The following is an 11,131-nucleotide window of genomic DNA, read 5'->3' as shown; positions in this document are numbered from 1 at the left end:
GGATCAGTGTACTCTACTTCACGACTTAATGGGAGTGCTTCAAAAATAAATATTTGACACAGATGGTGATGGTGACAACACAGTGGATAGGTGGCATAAAATGCAGTATAAAAGACTCCTTGCATTGAAAAAAACGTATGTCAAATATGTCATTTATTGTGACGCGTTCTGCTCTTGCTGTTGCCACTACTGATGATGATGTTGCTGGTGCTGGTGTAGCTGATAAGGCTGTTGTTGTTGGTGATGATAATGATAGGGCGGGGACTGCTGCCACTGGCAATGGAGATGTAGGCTATGCCATTCAGACTGACACTGCATCGGTAGAACACCACAGCGATGAAGGGGTATGGTCTTTACATCAGATGGGGGGGGTAGTGGTGTAGATAGGGGGATAAAATAGAATGGTGAGGTGGAGCCTGAGGGCGGATCCAATTCATCCTCTACTGGTGAAGATGGGAGGGGACAGGTACAAATCAGCGATATACCTGCTTTTAATGCCTCTGAACTGCGCCAGCGTCTTGATTCTAGAGACATTAATCCTGAGTTGGTGCCCATGAGAGTCAGAGACAGGCTGCCTGGTGTAGTTGATAGTGCATTAGAGGGTACACATCCTGGTAGTGTATTAAATGTGGTATTGAGAGGTCCCTCCTTGGCCAATGATGTGGAGGCTATTTTAAACACTGACAACCAATACAATGCAGATTTGTTTAAGGAAGAAATTTCACAAGTTTTGCAGAGTGATGACACGTTTATGGCGGATGATGAATTGGAATTTATTGTCACTGTTTGAGGGCGAGCCTCCTTAAACAGATTGCTGGTTGAGGCGGTAGATTATGGACTATGATTCCGGTCAGAGAATCAAGGCACTTGGAGAGAGAGATCTGATTTGACTTCCTTTAATGAGGTTGTTGGACTTTAACATAACTTTACAACGTATGTGTGGGTGTGTGGTCCGAAAATAAAGAAAGGAAATAAACTGTATTATAACAATGCTTGACATGTTATTCAGCAGTTAAACAAATAAACATCTCTAAATAAGCTGCTATATGTGCATAAGATTTTAAAGTTCACCAGTAATATCCCTAACTTATATGCAAGCCACTACTTAAGCATAATACAACAACAAAGACGCAATATTACTAGAGGAATAAGCAGTACAATTCCAAACATAACATTAGCAGAGGCAAAGCATGCTAAACAGCACTGGAGCTTTACATACTGACTGTTAACCACAGTAAATAATTAGACCTTTAAACTCTATTACCAACAAGCATGGTCACAATCACAACAAATAGACTGAGTTGCAATATTGGCATTACAAACGAAATATTCATCATTAAAGCTATGGTCTACGATTTGAAAGATTTGTTATTATTATTAACATCATTTAGATGGTGGTTATGACCCAATAGTACCACCTACACAATGTGGAGAGTAAAAGGAACCAAAAAAATCCATTCTCTCTAGTGTCTGTAAAACTGAAAAGAAATGGACCAATAGGAACCATCCGGCCCGGATGGCTCCTATTGGATCAATTTTCCGATCCAATCCTCGCTCACTCCCCTGCTCCTGCTCACGTCTAGTCCCGACCCACTTCCGCATTTGAAACTACAAGCGGACAAGAGGTTTGTTTTGCCCTGAGCAGTTCAGCTGCCTCTGCTTGCCCCACCGACAAAGAGTCAAAGAAAGAAAGTCTGTCACTGAAAACACACAAACCGGAGATGTGAAACAAAGAGGGCTCAAACCGAATAAACATCGGGTCATCGTTTGAACGGTGGCGAAAGGTCCGTGAAGAGATGGACCCGGTGCTGATACAGCGGCGTTTCTGTTGAGCAGGTAACCTTCGTCTTTATTGTGGATGTTGTGACACAGATAACTTTCATGCTGATGCTGCTTATGACTGTGAGATCTGCCGTTAGTTTGTTTCTGTGTTATTAGACGGTGTCTGTCTCTGCAGTGTTGTCAACACTTGTTTACTTGTTCGACGGAGACGTTAGCCTCTATGCTAGCATTGTAAGCTAACAACAAGTCTGAGTAGCACCGAACAGCAGCTGGGACACACACAGGATTGTTTTTCAGCCACAATGTGGAAGCGATCGTTGTGATGAAAGCTGACGGCAGCATCTGTTAGTCTCTTGGCCCTCAATAACTTTTAGAAGTGGCTAACTTAGCTGTTGTAACTTATTACGTAGCTGTAAGGTAACGTAGCTGTAGCATGCTAATGACGTTACGCTAGCTTGGCTGTGGAGCTTAGCTGTGGACATTGTAATGACTTACAAGATTTACGTGAGTTTCAACGTGCATTGTAATAACTTTATCTGTGAATCCGACATCGTTACTCCGCATTCAAAGCTGGGCTGTATTTGGTTTCTGCCGGTTTGTTGCTCTTGGTGCTTGTTGCGGGACGTATAAAGTTCGTTGAAGAGAAAAAAAAAAGCTTGTAGCCGGAGGGGGTGTGTCGCGGGACTCCGAGGGGAGAGCGATACAAGCTCGGAGGGGAGGGGTTAAGGAGCACAGAGGGGAGGGGGGTGTGTGTGGGGGGATGCTTTTTTCAAACCTTTCTCAGATCGTAGACCAGAGCTTTAAGTCCTCACAATCCAAATGTGGCTGCAGTGCTAACAAAGGGCAGCTAACTACTGCTGAGACACAGGCTACTGAGCTAACTCAAACTCACACAACATATTTCCATGTAAAATAACACAAACAGCAATAGTGATCAAATCATCCATAACTACAAGCAGAAACCATTTACATTTCCTCAAGAACACACACATCATTAGGGAAACACACAGAAAGTCCATGCAGCTTCACACGGTCTGCTCACTGACTGGTCTGCTGCTTTTCAGTGTGAATGGTCATGTCCTGACTTGTTCACTGCTAGTTGTCTTTGCACCAGTAGAGGGTGCTGTTGGACCTTGACCTGTAGGTCTTTCTTACAGTCACGGTAGGACAGAATGGAAGCAGCGGGGCCCTTCTTAGATTGGGTCAAACACATTAAAGCTATAGTTTGTGATGTTGGAGAGCTAGCAAGATTTGAAAGTGGCACCTTGTCTAAGCTCCATCCCCTTCTCCCCCTCCGGTCAGTGCTCCGTCCAAAACCACGCCCCTACAAACTTGAACGCGCATCTGACAGTAGGAGTCAGCAGGGCAGAGGAGAGCTGTTAGGTTTAACACTAATAAAATACACACAAACAGACACGGACTCAGAGTTTGTCTTTCTTTGCAAAGGGGAAGTACAGGTGTCAGCACTGTAGAGTCTGATCAGCAGTCTTCCAACGAGCTCTCCCCCATGCATAACTTTTATTCACAGACAACTGGGCGTGATCGTATATCATTGGTGTAACACAGAGCACAGAGAACAACTTGTTGAGTAACTTGTTGCTAGGTGAAAGTGGCAGATATGTAAATGTCCTGTGGTCAAGCTCTCCACAGATTTCAGCATAACAGAATAGCATAAGATTTAGCATAAGATTTAGCTAATCAAAAACTGATAATATATTTATTCACACATAATTCCAACAAGAGCCATATCCTATAACCTTTTCAATGCGAGCGCCCCCTAATCAAGTGCCAGCATGAGATGCGTCGAGTACAAACGCTCAATGCTCCGTGCAGGAAGCACAGATCCTATAAGTTTGATAAGTAGTATGAACGGACGACCTGTAACATTACTGGCTTACACCGACAGAGAAGCTAATGTTAGCATTGGGCTAATACGAGCTACAAAAGTAGCTAAGTTGGCTAACGTTACATATTTCATGAAAATAACAAATCCCCCCTAAAAGGGAGAGAAGATGTTGTCTCCAGGAGTCTAACTGGTTAGAGTGGCAAGGCGTAGGGTTGGTGTTCCCGTTCAAGAGCATGGACACAGCTGTCCAGTTTAGGGTTAATTTATTTGGCTGTGGTTTTCTGGCATTTACACACAGCAATTAACCCAGAGAGGTACAGGTGAATTTTGGGGAAAGGGCCAAGGAAATTACAGTCTACCCAGTCTACTGTATCGGGAGAAAAACAACATACACCGCATGACACTTCACACGCAGGTGCGGTGTGTTCAACAGCATCGGAACGGCTATGGTGCGTTCAGAACGTGGAACATATGACAACTTACAGATACAAGCTATTACTGAATAGAACTCAACTCAACAAAACAAGTCAACAATACACAAACAGTGTGGGCTTTCTAACACAGCCGCCCCCGACTATCTGCACAGACAGTTGAATCCAAGGTAGAAAGGCCACTCAGGTAGGTGGATCTTCAGCGGCATCTTCAAGCTTAGGGAGCTGGACCAGACGAGCTACTGGTCGAATGTATGTCCTATCCTTAACCTTGATGGCAGCAGTCCGAATGCATCGATCAGCTCCAGGGTAAGTAGCTGTTACCTTCCCAACAGGCCATAAAGCTCGTGGGAGCTGGGGATCCACAATGAGCACCACTTTGTTTAGTTCGAAGTGTGTCTCTTCCTTCCGCCACTTCCGTCTCTCCTGTAGGCCAGGCAGGTAGTGACCGATGAATCTGGACCAGAAGTGATCAACGAGGACTTGGCTGTGCCACCATCGACGATTCCCAAGGGTGTTACTAGGGTCATAGACGGCCTGAGGAAGTGATGCATCATAGCGTCCCATCAGTAGCATGCTAGGTGTGATGGGATCTGGATCAGCTTTGTCTGATGACACGTAGCCTAGGGGCTTAGCATTCAGGATGCCCTCCACTTCCACAAGAACTGTGCGGAGCGTTGTTTCAGGCACGGACTGCTCCTTAAGTACGACCTTGAGAGCAGTCTTCACGGACCTCACTTCCCTCTCCCATGCTCCACCAAAGTGGGGAGCGCTGGGGGGATTGAAACAGAACAGAAGGAACACAACTGTTCCTTCAGGTGAGGGACCATGTCCTCAAAGGCCTCACATAGCTCTCGGGCTCCACCAACAAAATTTGTTCCGTTATCAGACAGGAGCTCGCAGGGTTTGCCTCTTCTGGCTATGAAACGTCGTAGGGACAATTAGAAAGGCGTCTGCGTCGAGGCTCTCCAGGAGGTCTAGATGTACACAGCTGGTTGTCATGCACTTGAAGACAATGCCCCAACGCTTCTCTGTTCGACGTCTGATCTTCACTGTGAAGGGTCCAAAACAATCAACTCCAGTCGAATAGAAGGATGGCTTATAGAGACGTAGACGAGCAGGTGGCAAATCCGCCATCTTGGGGACAGAAGGATTAGTGCGCCATGCCTGGCATTGCATGCAACGACTCTGATACCTCTTGACTGCTTCCCTCCCCCACAGGATCGCCGCCCCATGAAGGGACCGTGCTGTTGTCTACATGAGGTCCTTCCATGTGGAGAACTGGCTGACGTCAGGTAGTTGAAGACAGGTGTTGACAGTCACATGTCCGCAGAAGGAGGATTTCTTCAGCTCACTATCATCTGCCTCTGGATAGGATGATGTTGGTCAGCCAGTGTTCCTCTGCGTGACGTAGGAAATTAGGGCCTTGGTGCCAACGATGTGGTCAGGACAGCTCCTTCAGGGTCTTGCCCCGCGGGATGTCATCAGCAGGGTTGTTCACACTATCCACGTACCTCCAGTTGCTCACCTCCGTGAGACTCTGGATCTCTGCCACACCTGTTCCCATGAAGACCTTATTGTTTCAAGATTCCGACCTGATCCAGTGTAGAACTGTAGTGGAGTCGGACCAGAGGGTGATCTTCCTGATGGGTAAGGTGAGCTCGGTGTGAAGGACACTGGCTAGTTGAGCACCGGTGAGTGCAGCACTCAGCTCTAGCCATGGCATGGACAGCTGCTTCTTTGGTGCTACACAGGACCTGGCCAGGACAAATGAGACATGAACTTCCCTCTGAGCGTCTTCTGTCCGTAGGTAAGCAACAGACCCATAAGCCCTCTCAGAAGCGTTGCAGAAGATGTGCAGATCTCTGCTGGATGTCGGTGAGTCTGTAGACGCTAGGGATTTCCATCTGCACGAGGTCTGGAATCTCCCGTTCCCACGCAAGCCATCTGCCACAAAGGCTCTGGGTCGCCATGGGTGATACTGCGCTGAATGAGACGAATGTGGAGCAGGGGCCAGGTTGTAGTTCACAGGCGCTAGACTAGAAGGCGAGGATGTAGGAGCAAGAGCAGACTGTAACAGTGGGGGAAGAAATGGATACTGCGCAGGAGGTGGAGCCACTATCACTGGAGGCGGAGCCACAGGTTGGTTAGCTGAAGATGGAGCCATAGTCACTAGAGAGAGGGCTGCAGGGTTACTTGCCTTGCTATGATCTGATGGACATGGTGAGGATCTGGCACCACCAGAGTCTTGTGTTTTCTCTCTGAGGAGAGAAGTAACCATCTTAGCTATCTCCAACTCATTCACTCTCTTCTTTAGCTGCCGTCGCCTCTCCAGCTGTCTGGTTAGCGACTCTTGTGTTCTAATGGCTTCTTTTTGTAGCTGTTGGGCTTCTCTAGCTTAAGTTTGAAGTCGCTGACACTCATGGTCAATTTGTTGATCCTCCTCTATGTGCTGCTGTAATTCCTCAAGCTCCATTTCTTTCACTCGCTCTTCAAGCTGGGCTGTTTCTAGCTCTGAGAGAATATTAGAGGGGAATCTGCCCGTGGATGAGCGAGATGACCGTGTGGACCTGGAGTTGGAGCTCCTCTGAGATGAGCATGTTTTTCGGCTATGTGACCTCTGGGTGGAGTGAGCCTGTTGTGTGGTGTGGGTTTGTCCCTCTAAAGGGAGAGTTGCAACCACATAGTCACTCAGATAAGCGGGGGGGTGTCGCTCTCTCTGCAAAGCATGTTGGAGGGCAGGCTCAGTCTTGGCAGCTGTAGGATCCATACCTTGGTTGTTACTCTAATCCGGCTCGAAGAACCGTAAAAAGGAGAGAAGATGGGGTGTAGGGTTGGTGTTCCCGTTAAAGAGCACGGATACAGCTGTCCAGTTTAGGGTTCATTTATTTGGCTGTGGTCTTCTGGCATTTACACACAGCAATAAACCCAGAGAGGTACAGGTGAATGTTGGGAAAGGGCCAAGGAAATTACAGTCTACCCGCCACTGTATCGGGAGAAAAACAACATTCACTGCAGACACTTCACATGCAGGTGCGGTGCGTTCAAGAACGTGGAACATATGACAACTTACAGAAACAAGCTATTACTGAATAGAACTCAACTCAACAGAACAAGTCACGCAGGGAGGAGGGAGGGACAGAGGGGGGCGTGGGCAGGACGAGACATGAAGGCATCTGATTGGTTCTTTCCACTCGAACCGAATGGCAGGGATTGGTCAGAGTTTTTACAGGCCTGCAGCTGCCACAGAGGTCTGATTTTTTTCGTTCCTTTTTCTGAACACATTATGTATTGACTACTCTCAGGATGGAAGGACCATTTCACCCAGTATAACAAAAAGTGTTTCTGAACAGGATTACCAACTATGGCTTTAAGATGAGGGTCTACAGAAAGTCTGCCTTTCTGTACACCCATATAATAGTGGAAACTGTAATTTGGGTTTCAGTCTCTGTCTTGCACATTATGAACAAGCTGCAATGACCATGTATGAAAAATTCACCCCTATACCATGATTGCGAACACAGATGCAATGTCTGTTTTACATGCAAGTGTCATAGCCATCCAATCAAAACCATAAAAAGCAATGCATGCAAACGCATATGCAAGTCACAATTTTGTAATGATCAACACAAATTAAATGACAAACAACATAATGTGATACCTGTGACAGACTTAAATACTGTGAGGCAGTGACAGTACTGTCAGTGTTGGATAGATTCTTGTCAAAAACCCCAGCAGTCTAAGGATTTGAGGATATGGTGAAAGGCTATTTTCCCCACAAGTTCAACACCAGGGACCACAAATTGTATGTGGGCCCCTATCCAGACCCGTCCTACTATGGTTGTGACAGTATGAGTGGCAGTGAGAAAACAACATTCATGAACTGGTATGACACAGTCCGTGAAGAATCCCTTGGTTTTCAGGCAGAGATTCATTGCTACTGCATCAATGATGTGGAAGTGTTGCACAGAGTGTGTGTGATTTATCAAGATGCTTTTCTCAAATGCACACAGCTTGACCCCTTTACATTCACTACATTGGCATCCAGTTGTATGGGGGTATTCAAAACACTGTTTCTGCCCAAAGACACACACGCACTCACGTATGATGGTGCATACATGGAGCAGAATAAGACTTATTCAAATGCGTCTGTGCAGTGGCTTGAATACCTGAGACATATGCAAAACACTGAGATAAAACATCCGCTAAATCATGGTGATCTGCAATTTGGGTCATACCTTGTGGACGGTTACAACACTACAAACGCGTGCAGGGTGTTTTTTTTTTCCGTGGATATGTCAAATGCCATGTTCAGGCTGATTTAAATTCTGTCACCAAAGCCCTCTACTGTGAGCTCTACCACGGGTTCTGTGCAAAGATTGAAGCTTTGAAAACCAGAATGGTCTACATGTTGTAGTGATGTGAGTGGCTAACACTTAAAAAGTCTGACCCAGTCATCCAAACGTTTCTGCAGGGTTACCAAAAACCCGAACGTCTGGACCCCCGACAGGCTTTGTTTGGCTGACATACAAATGCCATGAAGTTGTACCACAAGATGTCAGATGGTGAGAAGGTAAAATATTACGACTTCACCAGTTTGTACCCGGCTGTGAAATTGAAAAAGTACACATGGCAAAACACAAACTCAAATGCATGAGTGTGACATTAAACTCTAAAAATGCTGCGGTGGTCACCCATGAGTCACTGGTGAGTCTAGTTCAATCCTATGTGGCCAATCAGAATACAGACGCACACATGACTGTATCTGAAACCATCATAAGAACGACACAATTATGAAGAAGGTTCAGGTTGTGTACAACAAACGCAGGGTGTTGTCTGATAATAACACTTCCTTATGGTTGTTAGATCAGCTCAAGGGTTTGATGGCAGACTACAACATCCATTTAGTCTGGTGGTGAGCGGTCCTTCATATTTTGGTAAGACATATTTTGCCAAGAGTGTTATCAAAAATGCATCGAGGGTTATTTCAAACAACATCTACAATATTGTATACATTTACTCATGTTGGCAACCTTTTTATATGATCAACTCCTTCAGATAGGAGACATTAACTTTGTGAACGGCCTTACCGAATCTCTGTATCTGTGTCCAAATTCAGGGGCTGCATCCTTTGAAGGGTGCATTTGAAGGCCAGTTACGTCACAACGCTGCGCAAAGGCTGTCCAAATTCGAAGGCTCCTTCAAATGCAGCCCACAAATGCAGCCTTCTTTTCCCTGTTTTCGGAGGACGCACCGCTACTATCCTTCGCGGCCTCCCATATCCCAAGATCCTTTGCGCGCCGCTCCTCAGTCCCGAAAAAGAAGAGGGAAAGCAAGAAAAATGGCGACATCAAGTGGTGCAGACTTGACATTTAAATGTAAGTACTGGGTTTATACTCGGTTTTTACTCATTTGAACATCCATTGCCAGATATGTTAAACTTCAGCAGACTTTCAATATCTAGGGATCACTAAATCACTAAAATACGTGATGCTGGTAATGCATTAGCATACGGCATAAATTAGCATTATGCCGTTGGAAGTAAAGCCTTAAAAGCCTTCACTTTCAAAATTTTAGACGTTCAGAAAACCATAAAATCCATTCAGTCAACTCTCTTTCGCGGGCCTGGGTGGCATCAATCGTGACGTAATGGTAAGGGGCGGGAACATCTGGTGACGCAACCAGGAAATACTCCGAAGGCTAGACCGTCCAATTTAACAACGGTTGACGCCGCCGTCAAAGGACTCTCTGAAGGACCTGGCCTTCAGAGTCCACAAAGGCCGGGTCCTTCGAAGGATGCAGCCCCTGAATTTGGACACAGCTTGTGTGATGATGTGCTGTTACCCCCCAGACAAAAACAATCTGCTTATTATAGATTTAATGAATGATGCCAGCAATAATATAGAAGTACAAAATGTTTTTACCAAATACGTTCATCATGGAAATCTTAGTTGGATTATTTAACAAAACAGGATACTTGGTATTTAAACTAATAGTTTGTCTAGCCTTGTCTTGAATAAAGAGATTTTGCACTAAGTATATATGAGAGATAAATACCAGATCACATTAGGTAGACAAATGTTTCCTGGCAACACCAAATATTTTTTAGAGGCCTTAAATGATGCCACCAGCTCAGTCTACGGATATCTTCTTATTGATTATAAAGCCAAGACACCGAATTATTTAAGACTCAGAACCGCATTGCTGTCAGATCATCCGGTTGTATACAGCTCTACAAAGCAGAAGGTGTAACAGTGTCGTCAGGCATGCAGAGGAATAACCCACACACTGAGTGTGGGTTATTGTGGGCAATGCAAGCACTGACTTTATTAATGCTCTGTGTGAAATAGCTCTCAATGTAATGAGCGGCAACATCCCTTTGACTGAAACAGTACAAACGGCTGAAAAAAAAGAAAATCATCAGACTAGTAGCTGATAAAAAAGTCAGAATTTTGAAAAGGAAAAAGACTATCAATCAGACTGGAGGATTTTTATTACCACTACTTGGAGTAGCTATACCGTTTATAAGCACTCTTTTTAACAGGGGTTGAAATGGAGCATACACAAAAAATTTTCCTGGTCCCCCCAACACCAAATGGATGCCTCTTTAAAGCAATAGTATGAGCAGAACAGTGGATCCATAAGGCAAACTGCACAAAATGAATTGGATAAAGCTGTAACCGATGTGTTAAAACTACCGGACACAGACGTTTGTGAGAAGGCCAAAAAATATGCAGTTATTCTACAGCGATACCTGGTATTGGTGAAAAAGAACGAGCGTGAAAAAAACGTATTGACTATCACTGCTAGACAGTGAAGGTATTGATACAAACGGCACCAGTCTCGACATTACACCTCGTGTTGACGCCGACGATAAAAAAGATATAATCATGGAAGAGGTTTTAAAACACATGCCTAAAAGAAGCAGGTAAAATGCTGAATACATTTTGGATGTGGTGACCCGATCAAAAAATTTTATGTCTTGGACGGATCAGGGTAAGATTATCGTTGACAATCACACTGTGAGAGGTTCACACTTGTATGATTTGGTAAAAAAGTGTCACTGCAACAC

Source organism: Pagrus pagrus, assembly GCF_965226575.1.
Source record: "Pagrus pagrus genome assembly, chromosome: 7".
NCBI classification, from domain to species: Eukaryota; Metazoa; Chordata; class Actinopteri; order Spariformes; family Sparidae; genus Pagrus; species Pagrus pagrus.
The sequence above is the reverse complement of the archived record's forward strand: the minus strand, read 5'-3'. Positions refer to the sequence as shown.